Source organism: Brachypodium distachyon, chromosome 2 (assembly GCF_000005505.3).
Source record: "Brachypodium distachyon strain Bd21 chromosome 2, Brachypodium_distachyon_v3.0, whole genome shotgun sequence".
In the NCBI taxonomy this organism is placed as follows: Eukaryota; Viridiplantae; Streptophyta; class Magnoliopsida; order Poales; family Poaceae; genus Brachypodium; species Brachypodium distachyon.
In genome coordinates, this window is record NC_016132.3 from 20455277 (window position 1) to 20473871 (window position 18595).

The following is an 18595-nucleotide window of genomic DNA, read 5'->3' on the forward strand; positions in this document are numbered from 1 at the left end:
ATAATGTCCCTGCTATAGCTATCGACTGTGAAATCTCCAACAATTAGTAAAGCAAGACTGTCAAATGTTGGTAAGTTGTACTGGACATCCGTGTCGAGTTGTGGGGCTAAGATCCTAATAGCGACACGCTGATCAGGAAAGTCCCTAATCCGATCTCTTGCGAGCCTGAACTGCTTCACGAGCGGATTTACGTTGTCTAACATGTTAAGCAGTTCTTTGACTATAGCCTGATCCAACTCACCATCGAATTCATCATCATTTTGACACAAAGCTTTTATTCTGTTTTCTATTTCTCTGTCAGTATCATACACATAGAGCTGGGCAAATTTAGGCTTACCATCATACGGAATGAGGGTTCCAATTTTATGGTGGACTTGACCATATATCCGGAACACATATGGGCCTGAACCATCGTTGATGCTTTTGTCTACTTGGGCTCCAATGGACGTAAAATTAAATAGACAGTTATATTGCCTTTTATGGTTCATAAACTCACGGCTCTCACGGCCACCCTTGAACCGCATTAGGCGTGCAAGTACCGGTGGTGGTTCCTCAAATGCAGGTAGTTGTACATGGCCTCCACTACAACAGCGGTTATATACGACTCGTCGTTTTAGCCAGCTGGAATCATTGACAACGCGCTCTTGCCACCAGAAGAAAGAACCGCAGTGTTCACATAGGTAGCATGGTCCTCCAAAACGCGATCGCTTACGATAGGTTGCTAAATAAAAAACAGAAGAGAGGAAACAAAACTTTTAGCCTGACACTAAGGACTGAAAAGAAATAACTTGCGCTTTGGGGCGGACGGGAGGAGAAGCGACTCGAGCCGTCGAGCGAGGGGCATGGAGTCCATCGGGTTGCTGCGCGGTTGGGGCGGCCGGGAGGAGAAGCGACTCGAGCGTCGTGAGATCGATTGCGTTTTTTTTCTTTCCTGAGGGCTACGAGGGTTTCAGGGATATATGGGCCAGATGCAGCGAGGGATATATGGGCCAGATGCAGCGAGGGAGGCTATTTCGGCCCAACTACTGAGATTCCATCGATTTTCCTGGCGAAGCAGTGGCCCAGCCAGCGAGCGCGAGGCCCAGTCGCGTTTGGACGGCCGGATATGGCAAAAAAAACCGATCGGACGGCTGAGAGGGGTGATGGCCTGAGAACGCTCGGAGTCCGTCCCATTTTGTTGTCTCTAATATCACATCACACAAGGTATGACGACCATCAATGCCAACTACTCCCTCCGTTCCATAGTTCTTGTCGAAATACTATCTAGATGTTTTTAGTAATAGATACATCCATTTTTGAGCAAATTTGCGACAAGAATTATGTAATGGAGAGAGTAGCTGTAACAAAGCATCAAGGAAGGTTGAAATCGCAAAACTTAAACATGAGCCCAACCGTTGCATGATGTTGGTCCTAGTATAATAGGGCATACCTTCTTGTTTTATAATGCCATTGTTATTCATTTCGATATACCTCAGCTGGAGTTCATTTTCTTATTTGCTATATTTCATTTCAATGGTTTATTTATTATTGTTCGATCCGTATTCTGTGTCAATATGTATATAAGACGTTTTTCACAAGATAAAATAGCCTTCTAAAACGTTTCTATATATATTGTGGACTAGAGGTAATATGTTTTTATACTAATGATAGGAGGAGAAAATGATGATCAGCAGAGCCGCAGCGACAAGCAGGAAGATCAAGACCAAGACTCTGAAATAGGCACGCCACCTTTCCCTTGATTATATCTAGAGGATTTTACGGTAGGGACTAGCCAATGTGAGCCATCCATCAAGCTAATACAAATTAAGGCCTAGATTCATCAGTACAAGAAAGCAAGGAGAGTAGTATTACTTGTTCAAAGGGCAAAACAGGAAGGTCATGCTTGGCAAATCCCACGTATCCAAAGATTCCAAAATCATTTGCGGAGAATAAAATTTACCGAGGAAGAGACGTGGTGGTATTTTCTAATTAGTGTAATGTTAGGTACTCTCTCCGTCTCATATTAAGTGATTCAAGTTTGTTCAAATATGGATGTAGTTATGCCTAAAATGCGTATAGATATATGTAATAGAAAGTCGTTTAACATGGGACTGATGAGGAAATAGTTTTTATGGTGATTAGCAAACGTGAACTAGTTGTGGCTATACGATAGAATAGAACAACTAGTTTGTTAAGTTACTACTAGTACAAGCCCTGTTTGTTTGGACTTCTCCTTCAACTTTTGATGCTTCTAACCTTCTAAAAAGCACTTCTCCCGTTTACATATGAAACTGAGAAGCATGTCCAGAAGTTGGAGGAAAGCACCTCCCGACGTGCTTCTCAACTTTATGTGTAAACAGAAGCAGTGCTTTTCAGAAGGTTATAAGCATCAAAAGCTGAAGCAGAAGTCCAAACAAATAGGGCCTTAACACAAACTTTCGTTGCAATCATCTTACTTCTCTCGTAACTCCTTTTGGTCCTTTTAATTTTCTTATGTAGTCATGATATTTTTAAGAAAGTGTGTGAATTTTTTTCTTATATACACAACAGATCTCCATGATGGTAGAATCTCACGCCTAATACATTAAGGGTTTGGCTATTTTTAAGTCGCCTGTATGGGCCTTAAATATTAGTCGACGTTTCAAAGCCGTTGGATTAAGATATGATGGTCATTCTCATTCTCTCATCTATCACTTACTGTCGTTGGATTAAAATTCAATGACTAACCTGTCGATTGATTTCTAACTAAAAAACGGGCGACTTGTCAATAGCAAAACCGATTGGTGTGACTATTTCTAAGTCGCCTGATTTTTAAGAAATGAGGCTTAAATATCAATCGACGTTTCAAAACCGTTGGATTAATATCTGAGGGTCATCCCCACTCTCTCGTCTCTCATTTGCTATCGTGGATCAAGATCCAATGGCTAACATGTTGATTGATCTCTAGTTAAAAAACATGCGACTTATCGATAGCAAAACCGTATTAATTACTCCGTGCCTTTTTTAGGAATACAATGTATTAATCACCTAATTAGCTTCTTGTGATCAGACCAACAAGTACAGATGCGAAAAGCCCCATGGCGAATGTCTATGATACCTTGTTTGATCTGAAAGCACAAGTAAATTATATCGTAAAATTGCCCTATATACTTTCAAATAACTTGGTGCCACATGATTTCACCATGCTATTTTTTGGCCTTAGGAAACAGAAGATACCTTTCAACGAATCAAGAAATGTAGTATTTACAGGTGCAGTTACTGTCTATACGTGTGTTATTAGTCTCGAATTCCACTGACGAAAAAAGGATTTTAAAATATGTAACATGTACTTCACTTTAGGACAAACATGCTACAACAAGCACAAGAAATTTGTAGGCATATATATCACAAATCAAACAATCATCATTGCATAACGAACACAGAGATGGAAATGTATTCTTGAATGAGTAAAAATGTATCGGAATAAAAACAAAGAAATGAATTGCACAAAAGATTTGAGTTGATGAAAACTTTCTCTCCGCAAAAGAACTATAGATTTTTTTAACTATTCCAATCCTAAGAATCAAAGGTTTAAACAGACTAGTGCAAAAGAATTATAGCTAGACACACTCCGACGACACGAGTGGCTTCGCAGCGGTCCTCTCTCCGCTAAGCTCCCACCAACCCACCGCCCAGATCCAGCGCGCTGACGGCTCACTCCAGCGACCCAGCCACACCCGCCGGCCTTCCACTCCGGTGACCGGCGGCCATATAAAGCCCCAGCCACTCGTTCGAACAAGCCGCTGCCTGACCTGGCCGGTCCCGCCCGGCCTCAGTGGACCTAGAAGACAACAATGGAGGATGGATTCAAGTCTCCAACCGTCGTTGCCAGCGCAATCAAGGCACCCGTGAGCCTACTCCCCACCAAGATGAAATTATTGCCTATACTCGGATTCCCCAGTGGCTCGCTGGCAGATGCTTTAACTGCCTTAGCCTGAACCACCCAAAATCAACCAGCAAGGAGGAGGTGCGCTGCTACTCGTGCAGGTTCTCGGGCCACATTGCTCGCAGGTGCCCCTCATGCCCCCACGCAACACCTGCTCAGAGGCGTCCCGACGCATCTCGCCCGTCCACTCCGCCACCGTCGCCGAACTCGATGGAGCACTATACGCCTCGTGCTCATGTCCGCTTCCCCTAGGTGATCATCGCCAGGGTGACCCAGATCTGCGGACCGTCAGGGGCCGTGGCCTCATTTCCCGCACTCCCGGCATGGCGGAGCTGGAGGCCGCCTTCGGTTGGCCGTGCTCTTCTCGTCACGGTCCAGGGATCCCGCCCGCCAATTTCTCCTGAGGCCCTGGTGCAAGCCATGGAGTGCTCTTGTGGTGTCCAGAGGCACCATGTGCGCGTGGAGGTCACCTTCCCTGCGGACTTCTTCGTCACCTTCGCGTCATTGGAGGATTGCTTGTGGCTTCTGGCCCTCTCCGGCCATTTCCGCTGCAGCGATGTCGGCGTCAGCTTCAGACGTTGGCGTCGCAGCGCCCAGGCCACAGGGAGCAAGCTTGAGTTCCTTACCCAGTTCAGCTTCGAAGATCTCCCCGCGAATGCCTGGGAATGGGAAGCTTTGAGTCAGCTCATCGACAAGCTTGATGGCCAGCTAGTGGAAATTCTGCCATCCACTGGCCGGTGGTGCCTGGTGGTGACGACTTGGATGCGCGACCCGTGTGGCATCCCGAAGGAGTACAACTTGGAGATCCCGAAGCTCGTGGGAATCTCCAACACACATGCGTTCTCCGACGACCCTGAATCTCTGCCACCACCGTAGGCTCCGACTCTCAGGTCCACTATGGTTCATCCGCTGATCATTCACGTTTTGGAGGTCATAGATCGCTCCCTGATCTGCATTGATCTTCCCCATCAATACATTGATCAGGACGAGGATACCACACGCCGCCACGTCTACCCCTGCTGGGGTGGCAGGGTGGATGGTTCCAGTCTGGGCGTGGCAAGGGGATGAGGCCATGCTTTTGCCAGCCCGGCGACTGGCAACATTGGGGGCGGCTGGGGTAGAAACCGCTCCAGCGGCGACTGGGCCACGCGTCATGCCCGTGATCTGCTCATGCCCGCAGGAGGCATGCCCATGCCTCTTTCGGCTCCCGGTCCACCTGCGTCGCCGCCTTCTTGGACCTCTGTGCCTTCGAGGAGGATGGGCTCGACAGTGCATGCCCCAACGTCGCCTTCGCCGCCACGGGTGCTGCCTCGCCACTCCCTATGCACGCCCCCAGCTCGCGCCTCCACATCCTCCGCGGCCTCCACTGTCATGGGATCAACAGCTCAAGTTCTCACACTGTCGACGTCCCCCCTCCGCCGCTGTTCTCTCATGACGACCCCGCCGCGCAGGCTTTCCCGCCCGAGGGCCTCCCCGATGGCGCCGTCCTAGAGTGTGCCACCTCGTACCTCCGCCGGCAAGTGCCTCGGCGCAGCGGAGCCCAGTCAAGGACTGTCGAAGACGGGGTCGACAACGCCGGCCCCCCTCACGGCATTGGTCCTCGACGCTTCAGGGTCAATGGAGCCGGGCCCACACGAGACATTGGTCGTCGAGTCTTCTGGACCGCTCTAGAACGTGGCAACGGTCATCGTGTCCTCCGGATATCCAGAATGAGGCCGAGTTGGGCCCGTTTTATGGGCCGTCCTCTGAGGTGGGCAATGTGACGGGCCCGGCTGCTCCTACGGCGGGCCACTCCTAGGTCGCCCATCATGACACCGGGTTGGGCCAAGGATGATGTGCCTTAGAGGTTGCTGGGCCCCAATCTGCTGCCAAAGTGAGGACGTTGACTGCGGCGGATGCTCTTTTAGAGTATCTACGCCTATCGCCTCCCCGCTCTGTTCTTGGACAGCGGCCAGCGTCCTCCGTCCCCGTCAGGAGGAAGAAGATGCTCCCACTGAATTTCAGCCCGCGCAGGAGTGAACGCCTCCGCCAGAAAGATGATGGAAAATCCAAGGGGCCATACCACCGTGCGCAATCATTCCTGGCTAAACTGGGCCTCGCTCCAGAGGGGGAAGAAGTCTCCCAAGAGGCGTCGGACCATTATTTGTGTCTGTACTCCAAGCCGCTGGCTCCCCATCATCTCCGGGCGGTTGCTCCCCTCTTTTCCCCTTAAGACGCCAACTTCGAGGAGCTAGCCTACTAAGGATTCCAAGCCTTCGCTCTGCCGGAGGAAGTGGATCCCTGTGCTTGATTGTTCTGCTGCTGGTTGTTTCGGTCTTTGCCCATAGTTTATATGGATCTCGACCTTTGTATTGTCGCGTGGAATCTTAAGGGGTTGAATAATCCTGCTCGGCGGAATTCTATTCGTCTTTTTCTTGAGTCTTTTTGTATTTCAATGATTTGTTTTCAATGGTCGAAGCTTCTGGTGGTCAATTCTACTGTTGTCTCTCAAACTTTCGGCCCTGCCTTTGATGAGTTTGATTTTATTCCAGCCAATGGCACTCGTGGCGGCATTATCCTGGCTTGGGAATCGGGACTTGGATTTCTGCGGCTTATTCTTTCGCACGTTGCTGCCAGACTTGGAGGTGATTTCTGCGGCTCTTAGTTTATTTGCATATTCTTCGAGCCTCTCTATCAATCTCCGAAGAGCTCCACTACTTGCATACGCCGCAGTGATGATACTGCTTAGATGATTGCCAATCATTTTCATTGTGTCAGCAAGAGCTTCCTGATCGCCTATCTTGGGCTGCTACTTTCCTCTGGACGTCTCCGCAAATCTAACATGTGGGTACTAATTGATAAATTCACTAGCAAATATTGAAAGGGTGGAAGCCGAAGCTTCTCACAACCGGCGGGAGGCTGACACTTGCTCGCTTGGTGCTGATGGCGCTGCCCTTGCACCTCCTATCTGTGATTCGTATCCCCAAATGGGCGTTGGATATCATCAATTATCGTTGTCGCGCGTTCATTTGGAAAGGTGAAGAGGAGATCAATGGAGGCTGACGTGGTTATGACTAACCACGTACTCGACTTGAGTATATCCGGTACAGTACAGTTGGGATCCACAAGGAAGCCTACTTCGACTCCAGGAGTTTACATGCCAAGTCTTGCGATTTAAGATAAGGAAGATTAATTAGAATATATTTCTTCATTGTAACCGACTTCGACTCTACCTTAGACCTGGGTTCCTGCATATATAAAGGACCAGGAGGGGGAGTCAAGAGGACACCCCCAACTTAGATACAACTCGCCTAGACACACTCGACGACTCGGTGCTTCTAGACTCTGCGGCACCCCATTGTAATCGACTCATCAATACAGATCCGACAAGCAGGACGTAGGGGTATTACCTCATCGAGGGCCCTGAACCTGGGTAAATCGTGTCTCCTGTGTCCTTATTAGTCGACTAGTTCGCCAACACACACTCCAAATTTTTCCTTGATACAAGTCCATCAATATGGACATTGTCGAAGTTACATCTTTGTCATTAGCGCCGTCTGTGGGAAACAAGTGTGTTGGAAACATGACCTTGGCGGTTTCAGACTCTTCAGACCCGTCGTTGACTCAGGCGGAGTCGATGACCTTCGGGTACTTTCACTTTAGCACTGACCCTCTCGCCAGCCGTGCGGTATTCAACGCGCTTGATACTGGCGTGGATCTCGTGTTCAGGGAGTTTCATCTCCGAGCTGACCGAACTGGTATCCTTTGACTACCAGATCTAACTGCTCTGACTCAAGAGAAGACGCTTCTTCCTTCACCTTCAGGTAAGATCCCACTGACGGATTCGACGGAACCACTCGGAGAGCAAGCCTCCCTCGAGACTCCCTCCGGGGTCGAAACCAATTTCGTCTTGTTGCGCAGAAAGCCCCGTTCCAAGCAACGCTGGCGACTGCCCGAAACAAGAAGGCTGCCATGGCAGCAGCGATCTTGCGCCCAAGTGCGCCATCGCCCAAGTCTTCATGACAAACCCTGTCACCTCAACTCCTTCGACTGTGGATATTATCGTAAATTCGCAAGGTGGGCATCCAGCATCGGAGAAGTCGCGGGTTCAAGCAGCCCTCGACTCGGGTATCCTCATGGATGATCCAACTCTTGCAGAGTTGGAATTATATGCGAACTCCTTGGCCAGGAACTGCGGAGACAGAAGAAGGAAGAACATACGAATAAGCAAGGCGAATTCAAAGCTCAGGAACGAAACACTTATCTTTATTCACAATAACTATTGGTTTAAATACGGGGGCTGTCCGGTTACACTAGTTCGAGAGGTATGCATCGGCTGTTGGGGAACGCGGTACGCTACGCTAGCACAAAATAAAATTTCTACCGCTTCCGCCCGGATCAATGCTGTAGATAATGGATCACGAGATTACCACTAGACGCGCAGACCCGTAGCGGAAGTAGAGTCGATGTAGCGCGTCGATGCCGAGTAGTCGAACAGCCTGCTCCTCCTCGCCGATCCCTCGAACAGTTCGTCCAAGCGCCGCAGGTGCAGCGCCTCCGAGGTATCCACACGTACAGGGAGAAACTCCGTGCGGCGGACTGCTAGATCCGATCGCAAGGCTTTGGGCGTGGAGGTGTGACGGCCGAGTCTAACTCGCGTCTGGATTGGTGTAACCCTAGACGGGTTGGTCTCCTCCACTTATATAGACGTCCCTAGTGGGCTCAGCACTTGAGGCCCGTTAGGAGTCTAATCCCGATACGAGTTGGATCCGATCCAACTCGGTTCCCACCCCTTAAGCGTGTGACCCTTCAGGTTCGCGGTCAGTCGGACACGACTACGAGCTCGAACTGCGGGCCCGAGTAACACCTTACTCGTCCACTGGCACCGACTCAAGTCGATAGTTGGTAGCGGCGCCTAGCAGCACATGCCAACTCCCAGGTAACCACAAGGTATATTGACGAACCATACAATATGTCATATGCAACATTCCTTTTGCCTCACGATATGTGTGTCGAGCTCAAGGCGAGTGCTTGTCATCCTTGTGGATAGCTCGAGTCTCTTCTCGTTCCTGTGATACAGATTCCCGAATGGGTTAACACTTAACCCAAGTCGCATGGCCATGCTTTCCGAATCTGATCACTCGAGAGGGCCCAGAGATATCTCTCCGAACAGGAGGGGCAAATCCCATCTTGTTCAACCATGACTCGCAGCATGCTTCTCAGCAAACCCGAAAGCTACCTTTATAACCACCCAGTTACGGAGTAGCGTTTGGTAACCCCTAAGTAGGCCGATTCACATCCCAAGCTCATGCGATGACCTCAGGTCTAGGACTGGCATATACATCATACTTGAGACTAACAAATGACAATCATCTCGTTGTGTCTCAGTGCGGGTCTGTCCGACTCAACAATCTCATTGTCGAGTCCATGCTATCAGTCGGCAACACCTTGCCGTATGACTTGTGAAACATAGTCATCATACTGATTCACATTGCTAGTCTAGATTATGTGTCCGCATAACCTCAATGACTAGGGACCATTAGAACAACATCATAGAATACATAGTCTCACAAACAAATCACGTATTTATTGATACATATCAGTGATGATGTTCAAGGACAATAACAATAACTCATGAATACATAGGAAATAACATCATCACATGATTGCCTCTAGGGCATATCTCCAACATCGGCGGCATCACCTGAGGGTCGGGCTCCGCTGCTTCACGGGTAGAACTTGTGCAAGTGCTCAATATTCCAACTATTGGGCACCGGCAAGCCGGACAGCCCCCGGCCTGGTCACCTGCACTACCCGGAAGGGGCCCTCCCATTTCGGAGTCAACTTGTTCCCGGCCTTCGTTCCTTGTATCCGGCGCAGGACAAGGTCTCCGTTCTCGAGCCCCCGGGGACGGACTCGCCTGTCGTGATAACGACGGAGTCCCTGCTGGTAGCGCGCGGCTCGCACAGCAGCCCGGCATCGAAGCTCTTCGATGAAGTTTAGATCGTCGACCCTTTGCTCGTGTTGGCTGGTGTCGCCGTACGCGCGTACCCGGGGAGATCCGTGCTTGAGCTCGAGAGGCAGCACCGCTTCTACCCCATAGACAAGGGCGAAAGGAGTTTCGCCCGTTGCCCGACTAGGTGTGGTCCTGATCGACCACAGCACGGGCTGGAGTTCTTCGATCCAGTGCTTCCCGTGGCGTTTGAGCTTGTCAAAGGTTCTCGTCTTGAGCCGCCGCAGAACCTCTGTGTTGGCTCGTTCCGCCTGCCCGTTGCTCCTCGGATGAGCGACGGTCGCGAAGCGCAGTTTAGTGCCCATATCTTCGCAGTAGGCATGAAACGCCGCGCTCGTGAATTGCGTGCCGTTGTCGGTGATGATGCTGTTAGGAACACCAAACCGGCACACAATGCCCTTAAAGAACTTGATGGCCGCCTGGGCGGTCACCTTGCGCACTGGTTCCACCTCCACCCATTTGGAGAACTTGTCGACGGCCACAAACAAGTATTCGTAACCGCCAACCGCCCTTGGTAGCTTGCCGATGATGTCCAGTCCCCAGACCGCGAACGGCCATGAGGACGGGATGACATGCAGGGCCTGGGCTGGTTGGTTGCTCTTCTTTGAGTGGAACTGGCACGCTTCGCATGTCCTCACCAGCCGCTCTGCGTCGACCAGGGCCGTGGGCCAGTAGAAGCCATGCCGGAAAACTTTGCCGGCCAAAGCCCGGGAGGCCACATGGTGTGAACATGTGCCTCGATGTATGTCTTCCAACAGTGCACACCCTTCTTCCTGCGACACGCAGATGAGTTTGACACCATTCGCACGCCTGCGGTAGATGCTGCCGTCTATCACAGTGTACATCCTCCGGGAGAGCCTCTCCTTTCAAATAGCGGGCGATCTCTTCCGCCCAGGGAGGAATTTCTGTGCCAACGCATGCCGCCATATCAGCGGCATGGACCCCTGCTATTGCAGGGGTTCCCTCGGTTGCCGGAGGGGCGTCCCCGGCAGCCGGCTGGGGGGTGACTGAAGGAGCCAGTTGCTTCTGACAGAACACCCCCGCCGGAGGCTTCCGGCGCTCTGCTGCCATCTTGGCCAGCTCGTCAGCAGCGAAGTTGTCCTTCCGCTTGACGTGTTCGAAGCGCAAACCCTTGAACTTCCGTTCCAGCTTGCGGACCTCTTCTACGTACGGCGCCATTTGAGGGCAATCGTAGTCCTTGTTCACCTGGTTGATCACAAGCTGGGAATCACCGCGAACAACCAGGCGCTTAATGTCGAGGGCGACCGCTGCGCGCAGCCCGGCAAGCAGGCCTTCATACTCCGCCGTGTTGTTGGTGGAGTTAGCGAAGTCGAGTTGGACGGCGAACTGCAGCTGGTCCCCTGTGGGTGACTCGATGATGACCCCAGCCCCCGCTCCCTGGAGATTGAATGCACCGTCGAAGTAGAGGACCCAGTGGCCTTGTCCAGCTTGCCGGGAAGGCCTATCTCTGACTCACTTTCTTCTACGCCCGTGGACGTCCACTCCGCGACGAAGTCTGCCAGGGCCGTGCTCTTGATGCTTTTGGAGTTGGCGAAGTGGAGGTCAAACTCCGACAGTTCCATCCTCCATTCGGCCACCCTCCCGGTGGCTTCACGGTTGGTGAGGGTCCTCCCGAGGCAGAACCCGGACACCACCGTGACGCGGTGCGCCTGGAAGTAGTGGCGCAACTTGCGGGACGCAAGGAGGATCCCCAGAAGGAGCTTCTGTACTTGTGGGTATCTTGTCCGCGCGTCATGCAACACTGTACTGACGAAGTACACCGGTCGCTGCACCAACCGCTTCTGAGGCGCTGGGGTTGCCGGCTCTGGGGTGGTCCCTGGGTTTGAGGTGGTTGCCGGAGGCTGCTCAGCCCCCTGCCCCGCAGCCCCAATCCCCGGGACGTCTTCCTCCCTCTCGGCAACCAGCACCGAGCTGACCACCTGGTCAGTCGCCGCTAAGTAGAGTAGCAACGGCTCGCCCAACTTGGGGGCAACGAGGATGGGCGGTGACCTTAGGTATCGCTTGAGTTCCTGGAGCGCCGCGTCGGCCTCGGCAGTCCAGTCGACTGGACCCTTCTTCTTCATTACCTGGAAGAAAGGCAGGGCACGCTCGCCCAGTCTGGAGATGAAGCGTCCAAGAGCGGCAACGCAGCCGTTCAGGCGCTGGACATCTTTCACCTTGCGGGGGGCCTCCATCTTCTCGATGGCTTCTATTTTGGTCGGGTTGGCCTGTATCCCCCGGTGTGAAACCAAGAAACCTAGAAGCTGCCCGGAGTTGACACCGAAGGTGCACTTATCAGGGTTCAGCCTGAGCTTGATCTTGCGGAGGTTGTCAAATGTCTCTCGCAGGTCATCAATCAGTGAGTCCCTACACTTCGATTTGATGACGATGTCATCCATGTAGGCCTCCGCGTTGCGGCCTAGCTGGGGCCCCAAACATTCTCGCAGGGCGCGCTGGAATGTGGAGTCCGTGTTCTTCAACCCGAAAGGCATGCATGTATAGCAGTAGCAGCCAACCGGGGTGATAAACGTTGTCTTTTCCTCATCCTCGACTGCCATCTTGATTTGATGGTAGCCGGAGAAAGCATCCAGAAAACTCAACAGGTCACAACCAGCGGTAGAATCAACTATCTGGTCGATATAGGGTACAGGGAAGGGATCCTTGGGGCATGCACGATTAAGATCGGTAAAATCTACGCACATGCCAAGCTTATTCCCCGCTTTGGGCACTACTACAGGGTTAGCCAGCCAAGTGGGGTACAAAACTTTCCTGATCGCCCCGGCAGCCCTGAGCTTGCCCACCTCTTGCTTGATGAAATCTTTCCGCTCTTGTGCCTGCCGCCAGATCTTCTGCTTGACGGGGTGCGCGTCCGGGCGCACCGCGAGCCGATGCTCAATCACCTCCCTGGGGACTCCGGGAAGGTCCAACGGTTCCCAGGCGAACACGTTGGCGTTTTCCCGGAGGAAGGTGATGAGGGCGCTTTCCTATTCGGCGGTCAGGTTCGCACCGACGGTAACGGTGCGCTCTTTGTCGCCGGCTTGGAGGGGCAGCTTCTTCACTTGGGCGGCCTCCTCCTGGAGCCCCCGCCCCTTGCCGGGACGCGAGCTCGAGCCTGCGCCTTGCGGGGTGGCGCGGGCCTTCTTCGTTGCCGGGGCGTCACCCGGCAAGGCGTCGTCCTCGAGAACACCTTCGTCGCCGGCGTCAGCTGCGGCAGCGGCCCGGACGACCTCGCCAACGCACCAACTGCGTCTTTGAGATCGCACCCGATGGAGAGGACTCCGTAGACGGACGGCATCTTCATCACGCCGTAGGCGCAATGCGTAGCCGCCATAAACTTGATCAGCGCCGGCCGACCAAGGATCCCGTTGTAGGGCAACGGGGTATGCACCACGTCGAACACTATGTGCTCGGTCCTGAATGCTTCCTGGGACCCGAAGGTGACCGGCAGCGTGATGCGTCCCAGCGGGCGCATGATCCCGGGGTTCACCCCCCGGAACGGTTCGGTGGGCTTCAGCTGCTCGATCGGCAGCTGGAGCTTTTCCACCAGCCTGGCGGACAGGAGGTTAAGCCCCGCTCCATTATCCACCAGCACCTTGGTCACCGTCATATTGCTAATGATCGGCGAGACGACGAAGGGTATTACCCCGGAACCCAACTGTCGCACCGGGTGATCGTCGGCGCTGAAGGTGATCGGCATGTGCGACCACCTCAGCGTCTGTTGCGGCTCCGCCTCCGGCAACAGCCCGCACACGTCGCGGGTGAGGCGCTTCACCGCGGCGTGGGATGGGAGAGCGTAAGATCCCCCATGGATGCAGGCGACGCCACGAGGCTCCTGGAAGCCCGGCTCGTCGCCGCCGGAATGGTCGGACTCACGCTGCTCCTCGGCGCGCGCCCTGTCACGCCCCCGAGGAGGGCGTTCCCACGCAGCGAGGGGCTGGCTGCGCCCTCCTTGGGGTTCAACCCTGCCGGCACCACCGCCGGCCGGCCTCGCACCCGCTCTGGGGTCGTTCGGGCAATCTCGGGAGAGATGCCCGATGTCGCCACAATTGAAGCAGCGCCGGCGGCGCGGCGCTCCTCGTGGCGCTGCTCCCGCCGCCGCTTGATCCCTTGCAGGACGCGGCAACTCTGCGCGTCGTTGGTGGAGTTGTTGTGGATAGGACAGCGGGACGCGTCGCCCCGCTTCCCGCCAGATTCTCCCCCCGGCGAGGCCTTCTTCGTGGGCCTCGCGGTAGGAGCCTCCGAGTCCGCAATGAGGACTTGCTTCCCACTGTGCTTACGGGAACCCTTCTTCTGCGAGCCCTCGCCAGGGCTCGCGACAGCCTGGGCTGCCAGCTCGGGCGCTAGGCGTCCCTCGTCGGCCATGGCGCACTTGTGTGCCAAGGTGTACAAGTCTTGCGTCGTCCGGATCCGATGCGTGCTCAGCTTCTCACGCATCTTGGGATCGTGGACGTTGATGGCGAAGGTGTTGATGATGGCGACCGCCTCCGCCTCCTGGATAGAATAGGAGAGATTGAAGAAGCGGTTGACGAAGGCCCGCAACGTCTCTCCCGGTTTTTGCACGATGGTGTGCAGCTCCGCCATGGTTCCTGGGCGCTTATAGCCACCCTGGAACGTGCTCACGAACTGCTCGCGCAGGTCTGCCCAGGTGGCGACGGATCCGGCGGGCAGGTTTGAGCAACCAGGTTCGCGCTGATCCCTTCAGGACCATCGGGAACCAGTTCGCCTAACCTTGTCATTGGCGCCGATGGCATGCATGCCCAGCATATAGGTCAGGAGAAAATCTTTGGGGTTAGCGGTCCCGTAGTACGTACCGAGCGCAAGCGCTCGGAACTTACGGGGCCACACCACTCGCCGCAACTCGCGCGCGAACGCGGTGCAGCCGTCTTCTGGGCCCAGGGGAGCGTCTTCTTGCTCCAGTGGGTGCTGGCGCTCCACCTCGCGCCTGCGCCGGCGCTCCAAGCGCGGGCGCAGATCCTCCTGTTGTCGGGCATCCAAGATGCCACGCGCATCGCCCCCCGGGACGGTGGGCGACAAATTCGAGGACCCCTCCGGGCCCCCGTCTACCAGGCCCCGCTGAGGAGGGGGAGGGTTCTCCCCCTGTCGCAAGGCGGGCGGCGCGCCTTCGCGCTCTGAGTTCGGCCCGTGGCCGGAGCCTACCGGGGCGCCCTCGCCTTGCGGCTGCTGGGCAGCCAGGGCGAGAAGCGCTTCCAACTCCTCGCCCCACGTCTTGTGCGCCGGCGTGCCCTGCTGTAGCTCGTACCGCACCATGACGCGCGCGGTGACAATGGCTTCAGCCGGGGTTCGCACGGGGGGCAACCGGTTTCCTGAACGGCTGCTTCCCGCCCTGGCCCCGGACGCCTCCGAGTGCGCAGGGTGCGAACCTCCAGGGGTCGCCCGTGACGCGGCGTGCTCCGGGTGCCGCTGCCGCGGGGCATCCTCGGGTCGCGACTCCACCCGTTGGCTGGCCCGGGCGACGCCATGCGTGCTCGCCCGACTGCCCCCGGCGCTGGGGGCAGCCGGTCCCCTCGGCCAATTGTCGGTTGACGGTCGGGGAGGCGGTGGAGGCAGCTGCGTTTGCTGCACCCTCGAGGGCTCAGGATTCTCTTGAGCTCCCGACTCGGGTCGCACGTCGTGCGACCGCGTGTGCGCCGCTGGGGCCTCACGCGGGTCTATGCGTGAATCACCAGCCCGCTTGGGGGGCATGGTGACAAGGCTCGTCGACGAAGAAGAGTGAAGCCGATGCCGATGGGAACTTCTGCTACCGGCGATCTCCGGCGCTGTCCACTCCTGCGCCCCCTACCTGGCGCGCCAGATGTCGTCGCTCGGTGCTCCGACACCGGGGGCGTGCAGCCACGTCCCCCTTTTAGGTTTGGTAGGGGCGTCTAGGGTGGAGACCAGATGATCGCCGGCACGGCCTATGAGGCCCTACGGGGCCGGCGAGGCAAAGTGCTAATGGTACGCGCTAGTCCAAGAACAGCGCACGCACATTTTTTACCCAGGTTCGGGCCACCCGGAGGTGTAAAACCCTACGTCCTACCTGTCTGAGCTGATATTGATTACGGATCAAATGTTTACAGGTTGCCAGGCAAGCTCCCGGGCTTTCTCTCAGTGGCTAGGCACTCCTCACCACTCTCTGCTGGCTGCCTACTGGAGCCAGTAAGCATCTATCGAGCGAGCTTCGTCCGAACCAACTAACTGACCAACTGACTAACCTCTCCAACTTTCTGACCCGTCAACCCTCTAACCCTCTTGACCATTGGCATGGGTCCTCCTTTTAGACACAAGGGGATGCCACACGTGACACGGTGCATGGGCTACAAGTGTCCAACGGGGAGGCACGCAACTCTCCCTGGTGAGCTGGTGGCATGCATGGGTGCCACCTCCGCTGCTAGGGGCCTAGGACCCTAGGGTAGGATTGGACAACCACTGTTCCTTGGATCGGACAACCACTGTTCCTTGGATCGGACGGGTAACTACCCGTCGGTCGGCTCGTTTACTGAGCCGCGCGCCTTACCCCTTGCCTTGGTGGGACCGCGCGTTCCGCGCCCGTCACGCGCCCGTGTGGCGCTGTCCAGTGGGCCCCACGACCCGAGGCGGGGGCACGCGTCCGGGAACCCCCAGTCCCCGCAAGTCGGCCCGGGAAGCACCCGGGCCCAGCGCACCTAGGACCCTCCTCCCGGGAAGCAGCTTCCCGGGAGGTGCCTAAGCGGGAATATTCCCAGAAGCCCCGCTAGCCCCTTTCGGGCTGTTAGCTTGCCGGGAAGCTCGTCGGCACTCCCCGGGATGAGACCTTCCCGGAAACCCGGGGGAGGGGGCCACGCGCGACTGGCCCCGGCACTAGGGGCAGCCGGTCCCCTCGGCCGATTGTCCGCAGACGGCCGAGGTGGCGGAGGAGGCAGCTGCGATTGCTGCACTCTCGAGGGCTCGGGGTTCTCCTAAGCCCCTGACTCGGGTCGCACGTCATGCAACCGCGTGTGCGCCGCTGGGGCCTCACGTGAGTCTATCCGAGGATCACCAGCCCGCTTGGGGGCCATGGTGGCTGGTCTCATCGGTGAAGGAGACGGAGCCGACGTCGAGGCAAGCACTGCTGCCGGCGATCACCGGCGAGCCCTTCTCCCGCGCCCCCTACCTGGCGCGCCAGATGTCGTCGCGCGGGGCTCCGACACCAGGGGCGTGCGGTCACGGCCCCCTTTTTAGGTTCGGCAGGGGCGTCAGGGATCGCCCCGGCGATCACCGGCGTGGCCGATGCTCCTTCACGACAGGCGAAATGATGTACTCGGGGTGCGCACAAACAAAGAACACATGCACGCACGTTTTTACCCAGGTTCGGGCCACCCGGAGGTGTAAAATCCTACATCCTGCCTGTCTGAACTGGTATTGATTACGCACCAAGTGTTTACACCTTGCCGAGAGAAGGTCCCCGGGCTCTCTCTCTTTCCTTGGTAACGCTACTGGCTACCCTCGGACTAGGGCTAGTTGTGAGCTATGAGTCTGTGCGCTCGTGTGACTGTCGAACTATCCAGCCTTGGGGAAAGCGTGGAACCCTTTTTCCGTGGAACCCTCTGACCGTTGGCGGGGGTCCTCCTTTTATACTCAAGGGGATGCCACAGGTGCCATAGTGCATGCGCTACAAGTGTCGGACGGGGAGGCATATAACTCCCCCCCGGTGAGCTGGTGGCGCGCATGGACGCCACATCCGCGGCTAGGGGTCTAAGACCCTAGGGTAGGATTGGACAGCCACTATTTGCTAGACTTGGACGGGTAACGCCCCTCCTGTCGGCTCATTTAATGAGCCGTGTGCCTTACTCCTTGCCCTGGTGGGGCCGCGCACCCCACGCCCGCCACGCGCCCGCGTGGCGCTGTTGATCTGCTCACTGGACCCCACCCTTGAGGTAGGAGCCTGCGCCCGGGAACCCCCTATCCCAGCAAGTCGCTCCCCGGGAAGCGCCCAGGCCCAACGCACCCGGGAAACTCCCTCGGGAAGCGGCTTCCCGAGAGGTGCCCAGGTGGGAATATTCCCCGAAGCCCCACTAGAACTTCCGGGCTGGTAGCTCGTCGGGCTGCTCGTAGCCGCTGCCCGGGATGGAACCTTCTCGGGAACTGGGGACGGGACCCACGCGTCGCGCAACGGTGGTACCTCGGGTGCCAGTAGTGCGACACACACATGTGTCATTCCCAGTATCCCTCAAGACCATCGTAACCTCTCGTCGACGCTTCTTGCTTGGTTGCTTTACACGAAGATAGTGGAGAGCAAAGCAATGGAAGCGAAGGCCATCATGCATAAGGTCAGGGTAAGGTTTAAGTACAACATTTCGTATGGCAAGGCTTGGAGGGCTAAGTTGAGGGCTCTTGAGGAGAGATTTGGTTCGTTTTTTGACTCGTACGACTCTGTTGTCCGCCTCCTCCATACACTGCAAGCCCGTAATCAAGGCACCTATGTCGACATCCAACACTTCCTGCACCCAGAGTATCCAACTGCGAGGGTGTTGCAACGACTGTTCTTCACTTTCGGTTGTCTGGGAGCCGTACACACAGGACGCCATCGATGATAGATACCCTGGCGGGATGTCCACGGTCTGCACGTATCGTCGCGCGGTGCTCCGACACCGGGGGCGTGCGGTCACGGCCCCCTTTTAGGTTCGGCAGGGGCGTCGGGGTTCGCCCCGGCGATCACCGGCACGGCCGATGAGGCCTTGTGG